Source organism: Camelus ferus, chromosome 17, assembly GCF_009834535.1.
Source record: "Camelus ferus isolate YT-003-E chromosome 17, BCGSAC_Cfer_1.0, whole genome shotgun sequence".
Taxonomy (NCBI): Eukaryota; Metazoa; Chordata; class Mammalia; order Artiodactyla; family Camelidae; genus Camelus; species Camelus ferus.
The window spans coordinates 23,238,845-23,257,962 of NC_045712.1; the positions used below are offsets into that span (position 1 = coordinate 23,238,845).

Here is a 19,118-nt window from a genome sequence, read left to right on the forward strand (position 1 = left end):
GAAGAGTCCTGGTCAGTTGTCATGTACAGTGTCCCACCTCCTGGAGCCGTCTGGGTGTTGCCTTATGGCGTTTAGGTGGTTTCTCTGACCCCTGTACTTCCTGAGTTTGGTCTGGAGAAGCTGTTAGATTCTAATGACCTTTTTTTTTTTTAGACCGAGAGCACTCCGTGAGCCGCACTGTGTGCTTCGTATCACACTGTTCCAGGTGGCACGTGACATCAGGCAGTCCCACTATTAGTGATAATTAATAAGGCTGATTACTGGGCTGAGGAGGCAGGACTCCAACTCTCTCCCTTGTAAATGTACATTTTCCACTTTGCAATTAATGATTATCTTTGTGGTGGTGATACTTTGAGATCTTGTCAACATTCTGTCCATCAGTAACTTTTCACTCCTGGTTAGCTAATGAGACCCAGTGATGGCTGAAATGGAGCTGGAGCTTGTGGGCCTGGCACTTAACACACACTTAATAAATGTCGCTTTCCTTTTCTGCCCACTGAGTGCCAGCCAAAACACAGGCAGAACATCCCTTTTCTGTCCCTGGCTGGTCTTGTGTCCACAGGGGAAAGGAATGTGGCCGACATTAGCCCAGTGGCTGGTTAGGGAGTTTTGAATTTTAGAAAGTTTTCAGGTTTTCTAAATGCTGACTTTTGTGGTAGCATTTATCCATAACGGTGACTTACTTCTTTATTTATAATAAAACTTCTTTAATTTGGAATGAAATCAGAGCAAGGGGAAGCTGTCTGAGTTATGGGACAATCTGAGTTGTAGAATAAAGCAATGAAATGCATTTTTTAGCCTTTTAAATACCTCTGTTTGTCAAATGTTGCCCTGTAAGGGCCTGCCAAGCCTCTGCTGCTTTAATGATCCTGCATTTAAAATCCTTTGCAATTAGTATAACATTTGCATGAAGATGAAGTCCTATGAAGGAGATTTACAAGTGGTTAGAAATAGCAGGATGCCTGGCTCTGGAACCGATCGACCTGGCTGTCATTTCTGCTTCTGCCAGCCCCCAAATTTCTTGAAGCTTTGGTGTTCTCCCCAGCAAGATGGGGATGATGATTTTTCTGAAACTGCAGGGATTAGAAAGATTGTCTGTAAGGAAGCTGGGTCAGTGTCAGGCACACGTTGGGCCCTCTGTAGTGTGTGTGTGTGTGTGTGTGTGTGTGTGTGTGTAGGCGGTGGTGAGTGGGTGTCATCACCTCATTGTTATTACAGCATCTGCATTCATGAGTTCAGTTGGAGAACGTTTCACTAGTGCTTGAGTAGCTTGTTTTCTGAACTAGGTTAAACATTTCCCTTTCTATCTTATTTGCTCAACATCTTTACCTTTAACCCTCTTCTCTTAGACCGTGTAATAGTAAAAGAAAGAAACAAACAAAAGTAACCCAGCCAGTGTAGCCATTGTCAATTCCAAATTAGCATGCACCCAAACCAGGTGGCTTTTGGTGTAAGTAAGAATCTCCTTCCTTCACCTGACCCTTCCTTGTGTTTTTGCCTGCAGAGTCTCACATGGGCCTTGAGAGAACAGTGAGTGGACTGGCGCAGCCCACTTATAGGTGATGAACCCGCATCTGAGTGCCTGGCTTCACTGGCCCCAGGTCCCGTGGTAGTGGCTGGTGGCACCGTCCACTCCAGCCAGCTTTCCTGCCACTAGCTCTTTACTGAGTCCCTAGTGTGCTGTCTCTTGTCCTCAGTACTTGACGTGCTTCACAGGAACCTGGGAAAGAGGGGTTATTTTCATTTTACAAACAGAGACAGTGAGCAGGTGAAGTGTCTAGCACAGGGTCCCAGTCGGTTGGTACAGAGCTGAGATGTCAGCCTGTCCCTCAGATCCCAGTCGTCCTTAGCCACTTTTTCACCCGTTTCCACAGATATACTTCTGATTACTCTGTATAGCTGGCTACTTCATCTCATTTTTTTTTTCTATTTGAACAATTCTGATTTTCTTTCTTAATAATTATTTTTTATGTCCAGAGACAGTCTGGTACCTCAGACTGATTTGTGGCTATTGATAACATTAAACATATAAATTTGAAATGACCTACCAATCATTTCATGCATGTGTGAGTGACATCGTAGGTTTGCTTTTCTGGCCTAGGTCTTTGTGCAGGTTTTCCCTGGCTGTGTGGGGATGTTGATCCCACCCTGGGACTGAGGTCCAGTGTCTGAGGTAGAGCCTCCCAGAGCAGCAGGGGTGGGTGTACCTGAGTCCATTCAGTAACTGTGAGGAGGGATTTCCAGGGCCCTCAGTGGTTTTAGGTTACCTGCTAGTTTTCACAGAATTTGTTTCCCTGGTGCTCTTTGACTGTAAGGATAGTAGTTAATATTCTTAAGAGGTAGGGATGGCCCTTAAGAGTGACCCTTCTCTTCATATTTGCATAGAAGTGGTCCATGTGCCTCTTTTATTAGATCATTCCACTACTAGGAAGTTGTCCATCTAACCCAAGATTTTTCAGCTTGACACCACTGACACCTTGAGCCAGATAATTCTTTGTACTGGGGGCTGTCCTGTGCATTGTAGGATGTTTTGCAGCATCTCTGGCCTCTACCCACTGGATGCCAGTAGCTCCCCACCCACTCCTCCCATCGTCCATTGTGACAACTCAGACTATTTCTAGACATTGCCCAGTGCTCCCTAGGGGAGGAAAATCACCCCTGTTGAGAACTATGTTTGTTCAGTTTGTGGATTAGTTCGGCAGACTCTCATATGATCTCTAGCAGAACAGATCAGAAGGTCAGTATGTTGCCCAGAAGGATGAGAACGGTGAACTGTCAGGATCTGGGTGCCAAGCATGGTGCTGGGTGCTACCTTGTTAAAGAAGAGCCGAGACCTAGTCCCCCATCCTTGAGGGGCTCACAGTTGGAGTGGGCTGCAGGCATGCTGACAGATTATTCCGGTGCAATGTGAGGAGGACTGAAGATGCTTGAAGACACTTGAAAGTCAGGAGAGGGATTCTGCCAGGAGACCTGGGGAAGCGCCCTGAGGAAGCACTGGTAAATCACAGCACTTTAGGTGAAGGAGATATGAGGGGCTCTCGACAGAGGTGAGGGCAAAGGTCCATGTAGGAGGCCATGGGTGTGGCCATCGGTTCTGGCGACTGGAGAGTGTGCGGCCAGAGGCTCCCAGGGCAAGAGGCAGTGTAGGGATTCCAGAGAGCCTTCTCTTTCAATGGTGGTACTAGGGATTGAACCCAGGACCTTGTGCGTGCTAAGCATGCGCACTACCACTAAGCTATACCTACTCAAGCCTCAAGCCTTCTTTATTCAATTTCAGGCCTATTTTCTACAGCTTGCACTTAAAAGGATGGTAAGTTAAATTAATGGATGGCAAGTCAGGTTCTGCATTTACCTCAGACTCCTTTTGGATTGTTTCTTTGAGAACCTTTGTTTTAAAGCAGTTTCATCACGTCCCTTTAGATGTCATAGGGTCCCCCTGGGAAAGGCCTGCTGTTTGTGTCTTTGGGGCTGCAGGAGTATAAGTGGGGACCCAGTGACCTCCTCCCAGCCTGCATCCTGTTGGCATTGCCTCCTGAGGTAGGCGGTGTGACAGGAACGGCTTGCCGCTGGGTGCCAGGCCTTGTGTGTAGCCTAGCTAGTCCTTGGCCACCCTGAGCAGTGGGTGCTCATGTTATCTCCATCTCATAGAAAAGTTCAGGGAGGTTGAGTGACCTGCCCAAGGTCACACAGCCAAGTGAGCGGTAGAGCCAGACCGTGTTGCTCTGGAGACACTGTTTTCAGCTAATGAGGGAAGCAGCCGCTTGTTGTCACCTGGCTCCCGTTGACGGTCGCCACACTCCACTGGAGTGCAGAGGAAGTGGAGGTGCTTCCACCGTGGGTTTTTGGTTCAGCCTCGGTTGTGAGCAGCTGTCCGTTGTGGTCACAGAGACTAACGCCCAGGTGGACGAATCCTGGGAACCTCCAGCCCCTCGCTCTGTGAGCGTGGCTCCAGGCTGTGGTGGAGCTGGGCTGTGCTGAAGAACATCGCCTCTGAGAGCTCCAGCCATCAGCACAGCACATTCTAGAACTCCTGCACCATCACAGCAGGATTGTCAGCCCCAGAAATGGCCTTGCCCGTGAGAAGAGGGCTTCTCGCTTGAGTTACCACAGTCCCATCTTCCCATCCGACATGGCCTCCCCTGTGTCCTCTCCGTGGTGAGGGGCATTTTGCGCCGGAGCCAGTTCCCCGAGCCGCTCTGTTGGGGGGAGGGGGGCGGCGGCAGGAGCTGGCGAGGCCGGGCCTTCCCAGGGCGCCGAGTCCCACGGGGGCGGCGGGGAGGAAGGGTCGCTCAGCCAGTGTTTTCCTGGGCTCTAAAATTTCTTCTAAAGGCTTGGTGTCGAGTATCTGTGGTTTTCCCTGTCACCAACAAGTGACGGGTGTCAAGAACTTTCGTGCTTTTCCTTTGTTTTAATCCTTCACGGTGCGGCTGTATGCACGGTAGGCTGGGACACGTCAGGACCAACCTGCGTTTTCATGTGTTCACCTTTCTCAGGGTGCTTTACTCCCCGCCCAGCTTTTGTTCCTGGGCTTTTCCCGCCTCTGAAGTGCATCAGTGTTCTTCGTGGGCTTTTCTGTTTTCTGAGGAAACGTTTTCACTCAATAACATGAAAAATGATGCAGAGAGACGAGGCAGTGACAACGCCTGGGTTAAAGGACACAAGCTGAGCGGCAGTCCTGTAGAAAGAGATGAACCTTGCGCACCACGCCTCCTCCAGCCCCGGCTGCATGAACGCCTTGGTCCAGGTGACATCAGAGTAGGGAAGTAGTTTTCAGTCTGGGCAGCGGGTTGGAGCTAAAATGTTTGCAGGTTGTTCCAGCAAGCACGGCCGCCTGCGCACATGGAGCCGAGACTCAGTAGGCGCTCCCTTGACCTGACGTGCAGCACACATGGGCTGCTCCTGTCTGGCCTGGGTTTGCTGTTGGGGATTCCAGGCAGCAGATCTGAGGACTGCAAGTCGACTGTTTCCACCACTTCCCCACCCTCAGTCTGAGCTCGGGAGCCGCCTGGGATCCAGAAGCACAGGAAATGCTGGTGATGAGAGGCAGGTGTTGGGGTCCTGCAGGCACAGTGCAGGGAGGCTCAAATGAACCTGTCAAGAGTCCTCCCTATTTCTTTTGTTTTTGTTTTTGTTTTTTTTTAACTGGTGAGCAGATTTTATTTTTGCGGCAAGAATGCAGGACAATGGAAGATTTATCTTTAAACTGGGCTCTCAGTGGTGAGGTGACTCCCGTCCTGAAGAGGGCTGAGGCATCCTAAATTTCAAGAGGTCCAGGTTGAGATCTAAGATGCTGTAGTCATGATGCTGGAGATTCTTGTGGGTGATGGTGTCAGATGGCTCAATGGGTAGGGCCATTTGCGGCGACCTGTAGAGTCCTTTTTGGTGGACTTTGCTTCTTGGGATCCGGTGGCAGTCCATTTTCATTCTTTCCTGATTCTGCAGAGAGAGAAACTGTAGAGCAAGTCCTCAAAATACTCGTGCTTCTAGCATGATCTTCAGCGCCCCAGCTCATCCTTGCCGCAGCAGAAAGGAGGCCACCATGGCTGCGACTTGGTGAGGGCCGGGCTCCTCTCTGGTTTTACAGTTCTGTCCCCAAATTGCTCTGTGAGAAATTTCATCAGTTACTGGCAAAAAAAAAAAAAAAAAAAAAAAATCTAATTCTCTTACATGAAATTAGAGTAAACAGGAATGTTAAATTGCCTCTCAGTCCACTTAGCAAAAACAAATACTGGTTTGTTTTTCTCAACGTATGTTTAAATGAATAATTTACCAATAACCAAAATGGGTAGAAATCTCCAGAAAAACATCAAACAAACACTGTAGTCTTGCTGAGGGCCTGCCTGAGTTTGCTGCTGCGGCTGGGACAAGTGTCCTGGGCACAGCCATTTCACAGTGACCTTGTTCTCCCAGCAGTGGAGGTTCTCTGGCTGGGTCAGTGTGGACCTGACTCAGGCTGATTTTGAGGCATGCAGGCGAGGAGAGATGGGGTCAGGGGGTGCTATCTGACCCTGCTCACAACAGATGAGCCACCAAACTGTACCAGGAGCTCCTGGGTCCTTGCTTCCACTGGCCATGGCTGCCAGTGGTGTTATGTGGTGGGTCCTTCTTTGCCTGGGACTATGGTGGGGTCCTGGTGTCCTGAAGGACAGCCAGGTTCCTGCTCCTGGTGCCTTCATCCTCCTTTTCTGAGATCTTGCTGTGCTGTGGACATTGTAGCCACCACTGATCTGCCCTGCAGCCTGGGCCAAGGGAAACAGCCATGATAACAGACCCTGTGCTGCGGGAGGATGCCACCTGCTGCTCTTCTCTCATCCCCTATACCTGCCAGACCTGTCCCCGCTTCCTCACTCTTACCACAGTCCTCTTTCCCCTAAATACTTTTCCTTCTCCTCCCCACGTGCTCTGCATCTTGCAAGAAGCACCCTCTAATGATCTTAGCCCATACTGCTCTCCTTTGAAGCTATAGGACATGCAGTCTGTCCTGTACAAGTTAGGCCTCTGCATGGCTCTGCTCCTCACTCAGCTGGGCTGGATTGGCTGCCAGGCTGGTAGCTGGCGGTCTGGCTGGGTGCTTGAGGTCACCACAACTTTAGACAATTTGTCAAGCTGGAAGAGCTGGTCATCCTTTCTTTGTCTTCTTATTGATGCTTTTATAGAATTCAAGCCAGAATGTCCTAGATTGGGTTTGTCTGATGTTGTCTCATGATTATATCCAGATAATATGTTTTGGTAAGGATGCTACATTAGTGATGATGGGACTGCCTCAGTGTGTCAGACCCAGAGGCAGCTGGTGTTGGTTTATACCAGCATTGGTGGTGTTCCCTGACAACTTGGGTAAGGTGGTTCCTCCAGGCCACTGTGAAGTTAACCCTTTTCCCTTGTAATTAATAGGTAAATTGTGGGCAGATGTTTTGAGACCATGTAAAAATGTAGGATCTGTTTTCAGTCTTCCTTGTAAAGCCTCCTCTGGTTGGGAGGTCAGAGCCACAGGTTCTGAAGGTGCTTTGGATCTGGTGACAATACCGAGTCACATTTGTAGGGTGATTATTACATGCTGAGCCCTGTTAGTGCCTTACTCATTTACTTCTCACATTAGCCACATGAGGTGGGTACTCATGTTTTTCTATTTTATACCTGGAGAAACTGAGGCACAGAGAGGTTAAGTGAATTGTCTAATGTTGCAGTGGCCACTCAGCGGAATTCTGGAATTCATACCAGATGGGTCTCACTCCAGTGCTGGGGCTTTCCAGGGCTGTGTGTGCAGTGTTCACATGCAGTTCGTGACTCAGAGATACTGCCCCTTTCACCTCTGTGGGCTTCCCATCTCCTGTGTATCTGGAGTTCTTCAACACCATTTGGTTCTCCTTGTCCCTCATCTGCTTGGTTTTTCAACAAGAGCATCATTACGATCATTTTTCTAGGCATAATAAGTGGACCAGGAAGAAGCCCAAGGTTTTTCATTTTGAGACAGGAATCCAGTAGGGCTTGTCATTGAAGCCGGAGGAATCTTTCCTATGTGGATAAATTTAACATTTGAGCCTGTGCAGAAGTAGATGAAGAGGTTTTTGCCAATGAAAGGGCCACTGGTATAGAACTCACCCTTCTCTCAGCAATCAGAAAACAGACCACAATATCATGAAACAGCTGTTTGCAGAAACTGGACAACAAGCAGCTCAAGAAAATAATGAAGTGAGCCCTCTGGTCTTCCCTCCCACTTTCTGCTGGATGCAATTTCCAGATCTCAGAATAGTGAGGAGCAACACAAGCAGAGCCTGGCAGCCTTGCTGAGTTTAGAAGACAAAGTTGAAGAAGCCAAAGCAGTTAGAATTTTCAGGGACAGTGTGGAGAAAAAAGAGCTATGTAGAAGAAAAGCTCAAGACATTTGTTCAAGGGTCTCCTCAAGTCCTTTCCTAGACAATAATCTGTGCGTGCATAGGTGAAACTCAGGCAAAGGGAAGAACAGTGCTGGGAATCTATGAGCCAAATTATTTAGCATGGGGAGAGGTTTTTATTTCCAGTTGGAGTGAGAGACTTTGTTGAACACCAGGGGCATTTGGTAGACACCTCAAAAGAGTCACGTCTTATCTAGCCCTAGAGGAAGGGGTACATAGTTTAAAAACAAGCCTGATATCATATATAGAAACTGAGTAGAAATATAAATCACAGATCTAGATGTAGAAGTAAAAACTATAATACTTCTAGAAGAAAACCTAAGAGAAAATCTTTGTGACCTTGGGACAGGCAAAGATTTCTTACAATACAAAAAGCTTGAACCATTAACAAAAAAGATAATTGGAGTTCATCTAAAATGAGCATTTCTGGCCTTCAACTATAAAGAAAACGAAAAGGTAAGCCACAGACTGGGAAAAAAAAAATTTGCAGTATGAATATCTGACAAAGCACTTCCATCCAGAATATGTAAAGAATGCTTACAATTCAGTAAAAAGACAAACAGTGCCATATAAAAATAGGCGAAGAATCTGAATAGACATTTCTCTAAAGAAGATACACAAATGACCAATAAGCACATGAAAAAATGTTCAATATCATTAGTCATCAAGGAAATGCAAATTAAACAAGATGCCACTGTACACCCACAAGAATGACTAAAATTTTAAAAATTGACAATACCAAGAGTTGAAGAGTATGTGAACTTTGGAACTCTTACAACACTGCTAGCAGAAATATAAAATGGTACAACCACTTTGGAAAACTGTTCAAAAGTTTCTTACAAAGAAAATTACCTCTATCATACAACCTAGCAATTTCTAAGAGAAAAGAAAACATATGTCCCACAAAAGGGCTTTCATAGCAACTTTATTCATAATTACCCCAAACTGGAAACAGTCCAAGTGTCCATCAACACATGAGTGGATAAACAAATTGTGGTATATTCCTACAGTGGAATACATATTAGTAGCTAAAAGGAATGAGCTACTGATACACAAAACAACATGGTTGAGTATGCTGAGCAAAAGAATCCAGATAAAAAGAATACATACCATATGACTCCATTTGTATGAAATTCCAGAAACCAAAATTCTTATCTATACTGACAGAAAGCAGATTAGTGATTGCCTTGGGGTGGTAGAATTGGGACCAACTGCAAAGGGACATGCGACTTTTTGGGGTGATGGAAATTACTATATCCTGATTGTAGTTAAGGGTGCACACTTCAAAACTCATTGAACTGTGAATTTCATATGGGTGCACTTTTGGTATGAAAATTATACCTCAAAATTTGTTTTAAAAAGAAAGGAAAGAAAAGACTTAAAATGATCAAGTTGTTCTACAAACATAACTGCCTGGCTAAACACACTTCAGGACTCATTAAAGGAAGACTATTAAATCCAAATACTTTGACAGTGTAGCAATCATAATGTATAGCATCTAATCAAAAAATTACTAGATATGTGAAGAAGCGGAAATTGTGACCTATGCTCAAGAGAAAAATCAGTCGATATAAATAGACCAAGAAATTACAGAGATGATAGAATCACCAGAAAAAGAGTATACAACAGTTATGATCAATATGCTGAAGATTTTAAAGAAAAACTGGGTCATGATGAGGAACACAATGGAAGATATAAAAATGAACCAAGTGGAATGTCTAGAACTTAAAATACAATTTCTGAAGAATTGACTGGATGGACTTAACAGGAAATTAGACTCTATGGAAGAATAGATTAGTGAAATTGAAAATATAGCAACAGATGCTTTGCAAATTGAAGACATACCAAAAAAATGAACAGAGCCTCAGAGACTCATGTGAAAATATCAAAGGTCAACATATAATTGGATTTCTAGAAGCGGTAGGAAGAGGAGACGAGATAGTAAAAATATTTGAGGAGTAATGCTGAACATTTCCCAAAGTTGATGAAAATTATAAACAACACAGATGCGAGAAGTTTAATAAACCCCAAGCAGGATAAACACACTAAGCCACATGATAATCAAATTGCTGAAAAACAATGATTAAAAAAAATTTGTAAAAGCAACAAGAGGAAAAGAGACATTATATGCAGGGAAATAAACATAAGAACTAATACAGACTTTTCATCAAATTATTCAAGCCAGAAGACAATGAAACAACATCTTAAAAGTGCTGAAAGTAAAAACCTGTCAACCTAGGATTTTATATCCAGGGGGAAATACCTATTATAAATGAAGGCAGAAAAAAATAGATGATGCTTCCTTACCCAAAGCAAGTGGCTCCAGTCCTTACATACTGCCATAGCAACTCAGCTCCCAGGCCCTTTTACAAGTTTTGTCATCTTTAGCTATAATCTCCAGACTTAAATCTGATGGTAGCAAATTACACAAATTGGGGGGAAACTGAGTTATTTTCCTAACTTTAAGAATTACTGCCACCATATTAACAACAAGCAGTGCAGCAATGTGGCTTTGGGCTCCTGGAGGCCATGATGGGAAATCGTGTGATCCCAGTGCCTCCTCTTTATTGTTGGATCCTCTGCCCTCCCCTGCTCTGCTGAGGCATGCACTGAGTGCCAGGCTCTAAGCCCTCCCTGGTGCCCATCCAGGGCATTATTTGGGTCCATGCTGCCCTTGTCAGTAGACTTCTAAACACTGAGAGGGCACCTCCTGGTCTGGGTGAGTGAGAAACTGAATTGAGCTTCAAACACCTTGGTTGTTAAAGTAGAATAGGGGAAGGGAACGCTCCTGTAGGGATGAGCAGAAACACTGATCAGTGCATCTATTACCTTGTTCTTTTTTCTTGCCTTGGAGGCTGCTAGCCAGCTAGGTCAGCAGAGAGCATGAGAGTGTCAGCTAAGACTAGATTGAAAAGTAAAGCAACAGCTTCAAGTTCCCCCTTGAAAGGTTCATCTGTTGCACGTTCACTAAAAATTTCCTGAGGACTTAGAATGGCAAATGTGGCTGCCAGCCTCCAGACAGACCCCTGTGATCCCAACTCCTGGTGGTCATGCCCTTGTGTAGTCCTCTCCCACGCTGTACCAGGATTAGTCTAAGTGACCAGTAGACTATGGCAGAAGTGATGGTGTGTCGCTTCTGAGAGTAAGCTGTTAGAGACTGCAGCTTTCGTCTTGGGTGTGCTCGCTCATTTGCTCCCTTTTGGATCGGTCATTCTGGGGAAACCCAGCTGCTGTGTCTTGAGGACCCTCAGGTAGTCCTGTGGAGAGTCCTGAGGGCTCCAGCCAGCAGCCGTGCTTGTGAGCCTTCTCAGAAGCCTATCCTCCAGCCCCAGTCAAGGCTTCAGTTGGTTTGTAAGTTTGTAAGTCTTACAAGAGACCATGAGCCAGAAGAGCTAGCTAAGCTGATAGTAAATATTCATCGTTTTAAGCCACTAAGTTGTGGAAGAATTTGTTGCACAGCAGTACGTAACTAATATAGTGAAAGTGAATACAAGAAAACTTAGGAGACTTGATTCCTATTCTCTAAGAATCTGTGATCTATTTTAGGAAGACAGATCACTTAAATCAGTAACTAACGATGCCAGGCTTGTATGCTGAGTGGCCAGAGAAGGTTGATTCGGGTATATCTACGTATTGGGTAGATAAGTGAGCACTTACTGATTGGATTTCATCTTGGTGGGCAGGGCTGCCAGAATCCCACAGAGTGTGCTTAGAGCTCCACTGTTCCTTCTGAGCTCTCAAAGGTGGTTGAAACAGGCTTAGAGACACCAGCGTGCATCTCAGCTAAGATGGAAGTTGGCTGCTGCCTCAGTCTAAAAGGCCTCAGAGAGGCAGTTTGTCATACAGGCAGACCTCAGAGATATTGCAGGTTCAGTTTCAGACCACAGCAGTAAAGTGAATATGGCGATTAAGTGAGTCACACAAACTTTTTGGTTTCCCAGTGTGTATAAAAGTTATGTATACACTATACTATAGCTGATTAAGTGTGCAATAGTATTGTCTTTAAAAATGTACATACCTTAATTAAAACATACTTTATTGCTGAAAATGCTATCACCTGAGCCTTCAGTGAGTTGTAATCTTTTTGCTGGTGGAGGGTGTTGCCTCAGTGTTGATGGCTGCTGACTGATCAGGGTGGAGGTTGCTGAAGGTGGAGGGGGAGCTGTGGCAATTTCTTCAAACAAGAAAACAATGAAGTTTGCTGCCCTGATTGACTCTTCCTTCCACTTGAACACTTAGAAGCCTCTGTAGGGTTATTAATTATTGGCCTAACTTCAATATTGGTGTGATTCAGGGAATAGGGAGGCCTGAGGAGAGAGAGAGATGGGGGAATGGCTGGTTGGTGGAGCAGTCAGAATGCACATGACATTTATCAGTTAAGTTTGCCATCTTATATGTATTCTGCTCATGGCCCCTCAAAACAATGACAGCAGTAACTTCACAGATCACAGATCACCATAGCAAATATAATAATAATTTTAAAATTGAAATATTGAGGAAATTACCAAAATGTGATACAGAAACACGAAGTGAGCAAATGCAATTGGAAAAATGTCACTGACTTTTCTCGACAGAAGGTTGCCACGCACCTTCAGTTTGTAAAGAATGAGGTATCTGTGAAGCACGGCAGAGAAAGGTCTGCCTGGATTCTTTTATTTGCCTTGCCTTTAGCAAGCCAGCTTATTTGCTCACTGCTTGTATTTCAACTGGTAGGAAATCAAAGTTTCTACATTTCACACTGGATTGTTGATACAAGATACATTTCAGGCTAATTTGCTGTATAATGAGCCTTGGAGTTATGTGTGGGAGTCAAACAGCAGCTAATAATTGAAGTGAAGCCTGCTCATTCTGTGCACGGGGACTTTTACACATTGTCAGTCTTTTCAGTACCTTTTTTGTAAGGAGGCAGTGGCTGGATCTTCCTTTTCCTTCCTCTTTCAAAGAGGAGCTCAAATCTCAGTGCAAAGGGAGAGGAAGCACTTGAGTTCTGACTCGTATACAGTATAGAGCTTTGTTAGATAGTCTGTTTGTATAGAATCTTGTTCACTGCCCTGAACGCTCAGTAAATCTTACCCCAGCCACCTGCTCTTCCTTAGGCACAGTCAGCACTACCCTGTCTCTTGTTTGAGGTCGTTTGGTCATTTCTGGAGTGAGTAAGTGGGTCCTGTGCTTGCCCACTCACATCAGGGGTTCAGCCTCTCACTCCTCTTGTACAGAGTCGGGTGTGGTAAGATGCCTAGCTGAGTTTCCTGCAGGTAGCTTGGTTGACAAGCAAGCCCAAAGGCAGCATTTTCCCAGCACTGTTGCTGGGTTGGAGAGTGTCGGGACAGGTAGGCAGGCCCGACCTGGGCCCTACGCCTCCCTTTTCCCCCAAGGTCTCATGAATTGTGCCTGGCCTTTCTGATCAGGACCTGGCATAGGCAGGCCTGTCTCAAAAGAGAAGTAGTAGGGCCACAGCCTGCTGTTTCTCTTGGGTTGGTTTATGTTCATTCTAGACTTTTAGGAAGGCTGGAACCAAGGAGGATGCAGTTGTGAGACAACCCCAGAACATCACCAGACAGTTACTTCTCCAAAACACAGGATGCTCAGGCAGTTTCCCTTCGCTGCCTGAGGTGTGGTTCGTGGCCCTTGAGGAAAGAGATGGAGGCCGACTTCCCTTTCACCTTTCTTTTCAACCAAGCTGTCAGCCTAACCTTCGTCCCTGAGGCCACTCACTCTCCATCCTCACAGTAGGAAAAGGGATGCAGAAAAACTCGATGGCACCTCTCATGACCACCATGCCACGTGATGTGAGTTTTTCCAGCACCCTCATGGAAGGGAAATTGGAGGGATGGATCCCAGTAGATAGACGAGCAGAGAGAGCACTGGGAGTTCAGGAGTCCTAATTTGATTCAGTCTCGCCTTTCCTAGGGCAGCCTGGGGCTCCCGGTCCTGATGGTCGTGGTTTATTGATGTTGTCTCTCCCCCTGTCCTGGAGGACACATCTGTCATTTGTCACTCCTTCCTATCACCCAGGCCACCTGTTCTTCCTAAGTGGAGGAGAGGCGAAAACAGCTGTGAAGGGAACCCAGGGTGCCCAGAGCACCTGTCAGACTGCTCTGGATGGGATTCCCACTGCAGCCAAGGAGGACTTACAGATATTTTAGCTCATAGGGGACTGATGACTTCTTCACTTAAGGTGCCAAGGCTCCCTGGGTTCAAGCTATTATTGTAAAGTTAAGGCTTCCTCGGCTGCTCTCTGCTGCCCTGCCACCTGATTCCCAGGCTTTGGGACTGAGGAAATGAACTCTGCTGCTTCTATTCTGCTCAGATTCTGGTTGGTTATGCAACCTGTATTGAAAAAGAGAAGACTCTGGGTGCCAACTGCCCTGAGTTGAGAAGCTAGGGAAAAGGTCTTAAATGTAGTCTTTAACTGGTTTCAAGACAACAGCCGATCTTCTACTAATTTTTCTGCTAAGGGTGCTAATTAATTAACTTCTGTCAATAAAATTCGAAGGTGACACCCCAGTGCATTCTCAGAGGAAGAGTCGTCCACTGGGTAAATGCATGGGACTCTCACAAAGCAGCACCCCTTATTTGCACAGGCAGTGGGAACCTCTTTGGAGTCTGGCTAGCCGCCACTCTGGTGGCAGCCCCAGCAGCTCCCTCTGATGGTACAGCAAGTGCCACATTGGCTCTTGTCTGTTCTTCTCAACAGGTGAGATGAGGCCTTTTGAAACACTAGGGAACTGGTCATTGGAACACCAGGTTTTCCTCCTCTTTATGTAGCTTTGTAAAAGCCAGTTTCTCTTGGGTTTAGATGTATACCCTTGGAAAAGCAGTGGAGGTTTCTATCCAATGCTGTCAGTACACAAGTGCATTTAGGGAGGCTGTCAGGACAACCAGGTAGCCGAGTGCGTGTCATCCAAAGGGAGGACTCCTGGACCAGGGAATGGAGGAGGAGGTACATCTGGGAGCCGAGGGTTCCCAGACCAGGGACAGCAGTGGTAAAGCTGGGAATGTAGGGTTCCAGGACCAGGGAACAGCAGCGGTATGGCCTGGTGGTCAGGTGCATGGGCTCTGGCATTGAGCTGCCGGAATTTGAGCCCTGGTCTCTCATGACCACCATGCCACATTGTGATAGTCTTTCCAGTGCTGTGTGACTTCCTCCCAGGTGACTTTATCCCTCTGAGATTGTTTCTTGTCCTCAAAATGAAGGAGGTGATTCCCTGTCTTAATGGGTTATTAGGACAATTAAGTGAGACAAGGTGCTTAGCCTGGTGGTGCCGGGTAAGTGTCAGTTGCTGAGGCCCACCTTGGCTCACCAGCCTCTGTAGTAGATGATCCTGGGGAGGTGGGCCAGTTCACACCATATCGTCAGTTATTTGAATTGGAAAAATACTGGTAACTTAATCTGAGACTCCATGTGCGGTAGAACTGGAGGGATTGAAGAGCTTGCCTGGGACTTCCCAGCAGGTCAGAGGCTGAGCCGGGGCTAGAACCCAGTGTCCTGCCTCTCAGGCCTCAGTTCTTTTCCCACGACCACTCAGCTCAGTCTTGCTTCTGTTTCTTTGCCTCCTCACATCTCCCTGACACATGTGCTGATGCTCATTGGTTTGTGCAGGGCATTTGTTCTAGAGTGTGGCTGAGAAAAGGAGCTCTTCTTGTGAACCGACCTTCCTAACCATGCCACTTGGCTGTGACAGCCTCAGAGCACCGAGCCCAGGCAGCAGTGGAGGCAGGGAGGGCCATCGTGTTGGTGGAGGGATGCTGCACAACTGGGGAAACCTGGGGCTTTCCTCCTCCCGACTCTGGCCACTTGGGTTGGTCTGAGACACAGGGCTGCCCAAGAGCCTGAGCTGTGCTGTGGAAGGCGGAGTGGTGGCAGGAGCAGCCAGCCATGGGCAGCACTCGTCAGAGGGGCCTTTTGTAGCCTTAGCCGGTGGGGCCTTTTGCAGTACTAGCGAACTTCAGTGGCCAAACATTCTCACCCGCTTTAAGACTCGAGCTGATTTCTTACCATAAGCCTTGAGATTTTGGATGATGCATGTGTTGTAGATATAAGCACTACTAGCTACCTTCAGTGTAGAACAAAGTTCTTGAACTATTTTTCTATCTAGCCTTAAGTTTTCTGAGCTAATTCTCTTTTGGGGGCTCTTCTTGACTTTTGATAATGTATGGATTGCACGTAGAGGTTTACATTTCACAGGCTTTGAGATTTATACCAAAAGGCCAAGCCCAGTCAGTCCTGATGCTGAAACTCGTTTAACAGGGGGTGACGGTCCGCAGTGGCCTGGGTTTTGGTCCTGACCACTACTTGCTGCCTGTGGGACTTTGGCAGGTTCCTGCGCTGAGATCCCATTTCTTCATCTGAAAATTGGGATGATACTATCCACCTTCCAGGGTGTATATGAGGAGTGATTGAGTAGGTCTGTTGCCAGTCTTCAGTATTGCAGTGATGCTAATGATATCTCATCTGATTAGATTTTCTCAGAAACCCTCCTAGGAACTCAGGTGAGTAAGTCATGCACGGTGGCTTTAGGTATGAGAGGAGCCTATTTTCCTTCAAAGGTGAGGCAGGGTGTGATTGGAGACCCTGCTGGGTGTGAAGCTATCCTCGGCCAGTTGCCCTCCTGCGGGCTGCTGGATGAGGGAGGTGCTGGGCTGGGTGGACCCTTCACCACTGCCAGGGAGTGGCACTGAGTGTGTGACCTGCAGAAGGTCAGAGGGCAAGTGTCATCTTTATGAGAGAAACACAGCACACTGGGGTTTTTATCCTAGTGAGACTCTTGGAGTTGAGTGGCCCAGCAAAGTGTGTTGAAAGCTTGTGTTCAGTCCTTTGGCTTCTGTGTCTAACTCTAGGTGGTGGATGTGTAGCCGGATCTCCACCCTTTCCTTCCAGGTTCAAGGTGTCAGCATGACGTCCACATCCCCATCTTCTGCTCTCTGCCAGGTTTGGATCACCCTAAGCAGTTGGAATCATTTCAGAGCCTTGGGCTACAAGGATGAAAACCCATCCTGCAGCCTGCAGCTCATCCCTGCGCAATGGGGCAGTGGGTTCGAAGCAGTGGAGAGACAAGTTTCCACTCTGCCTGAGCCAACCATCATCTTCTGTGGTGGAGTTGGTCCATGACTGCAGATGTACCTCTGAGAAACAGACTCTGGGGCCGCCACGCCTTTTTCTGTCTGGTTAGCCATGAGATTGCGGTGAAATGCAGTCCTTTGAATTAAGAATGTTTGCAGTCAGAGGCCTCTTATCCAGCACAATCAGGATTGATTGTTGGTTGGTCAATTTTTAAAAGGCAGGGAATCTGGGGAATCCTACAAAATACAAACACACGCAATAAACATTTTATTTTAACTTATGCATGTGGGCATCAGCTGTGGAGGGAACCCCTGGCCTGGCTGGCAGGACACGGTGGGACATCTTATCCACCAGGATGGTAACTAGCTCAGCAAGGATCCTCTGCCTGACGTGGGCTAAAAGGGCTGACATGACAGTTTCCATCTCTAGTGAGTCCTGCTTACCAGAAGTTTTTCTGTCAGAAGGAAATTTTCTGAATGAGTTAGGTTTGAGGAAGGCTGTTAATTACCTAATGAGCAAAAATTGTATTATTGTCATTTTTTAACTGTTGTTTTTCCCAAATAATCTTTTTTAGGCTTTTTTACTTCTTACCACAAAAGTAATACATGCTCTCTGTAAACAACTAAAACGTTAGGGAAATACATAGTATAAAAAGTGAAAGTTCCCTATAATTCCATCCTCTAGAGGTTAACAGTTTTGTGTGTGTGCCTCCAAATTTCTGTATGTACGTATATCATTTTTAAAAAAATTGGCTCACATGACATATTACTGTTTTGGTGACCTGCTTTTTTTTCCCCATTTAATATAGGCTTTTTTCCATGTTAATGCAGATAGATTTACTTCACTTTTTAAATAGCTTTATTGAAGTATAACTTACATAGCATAAAATTCACCCATTGCGGGTGTACCTGTCTCTCCCTCTCTTTTTAATAGGTGAATTCCATTGTGTGATAACTTACCTTTAACCCTTCCCCCATTGATAGACATTTAGGTGGTTTTTAAATCTTCCACTCTTACAGAGAGTGCTACAGTGCATTCTTTTACACAGACTTTTGGATATTTGTATGAATGTAACTATAAAAGAAAATCCTAGAAGTGGAGTTTCTGGGCCACAGTGTATAAATATTTAAAGTCATAACAGATATTCTCAATAACTATGTGTTAAGTGACAGACTAGATGAATTTCTTTGTTCGACAAATATTATATAGTAATCTGTTAAGGGCCAGGCCCCCTCAAGGTGCTAGGAACATGGGGGTAAACAGAACAGAAGTTCCTGGTCTTACAGAACTTACTTTCTAGTGGGGAGAAAAAAGACAGTAATCAAGAAAACACATCAGAATTACTGAGATGAGAAGCGTTAACGCTGTGAAGAAAAAGAAACAGGAAAATGAGACTGAGGGCTAGGGCAGGACAGGATGCACACAGCAAGGGGTGAGGTGGTCAGGAGAGGCTTCCAAGGAGGTGATCTGGAAGCTGCAGCAAGAATGAAAAGGAGGTCGGGGCAAACTGGGACGAGAGTAGAGCCAGAGGTTCTATGGCAGGATGGAGCCTGGTGTGTGTGGTGCAGAGAGAGGAGGCAGGTATGGCTGGAGGGGATGGGGTCTGAGCAGTAGACAGGGCCGTGAGTCCTGGGGCTCCTTGGCCACAAGAAGGAGACGGACGACATGGTATTCTAACTGCTGTGGGAAGGCAGGGGAGGGCTTTGCATTTGTTTTATTTTTAATATGTTTATGGAGGTATCATTTACACAAAGTAAAATGCACAGCTCTGAAATATGAAGTTTGACTTTAACAGACTTATTTGTCTTAGGAGTTTTAAGTGGCGTGGAGGGTGACCTAATTTTATTTATATTTTGAGACTTCCCCCAAGAGCTGTGTGGAGGGTGGATAGGTGGATGGCCGGATGGACAAGCAAATGAAGAAGCAACAGTCTTATTCTGTGAAACATAGTGTGACTCTGAGGGGTATGTTTTGTGGTAAGAGCCGTTGCAGGTGGCCTTCGGCGTGTCCCCCTTCCTCTGCCCCCGCGAAGGCTAAGGGGTGGGCGGGGCAGTCCCTGCGGGCTCCCCGCAGCCCTCGGACGCAAGTTCCGCAGTTCCCAGCAGCCTTTGCGGTGGTTTCTGCCCCGACGAGCTGTGTGCTGGTCGCAGTGAGCACACCCA

General features: G+C 46.3%; 1 protein-coding gene and 1 pseudogene across 2 annotated transcripts in view; one reads left to right on the plus strand and one right to left on the minus strand.

Moving 5' to 3' along the window:
- The window catches only part of STIMATE (STIM activating enhancer), a 51,493-nt gene that overhangs the window by 4,677 nt on the left and 27,698 nt on the right, over positions 1-19,118 (plus strand). The gene's annotated exons all lie outside the window — the stretch shown is intronic.
- On the minus strand, positions 4,311-5,768 carry LOC116657133 (annotated as a pseudogene).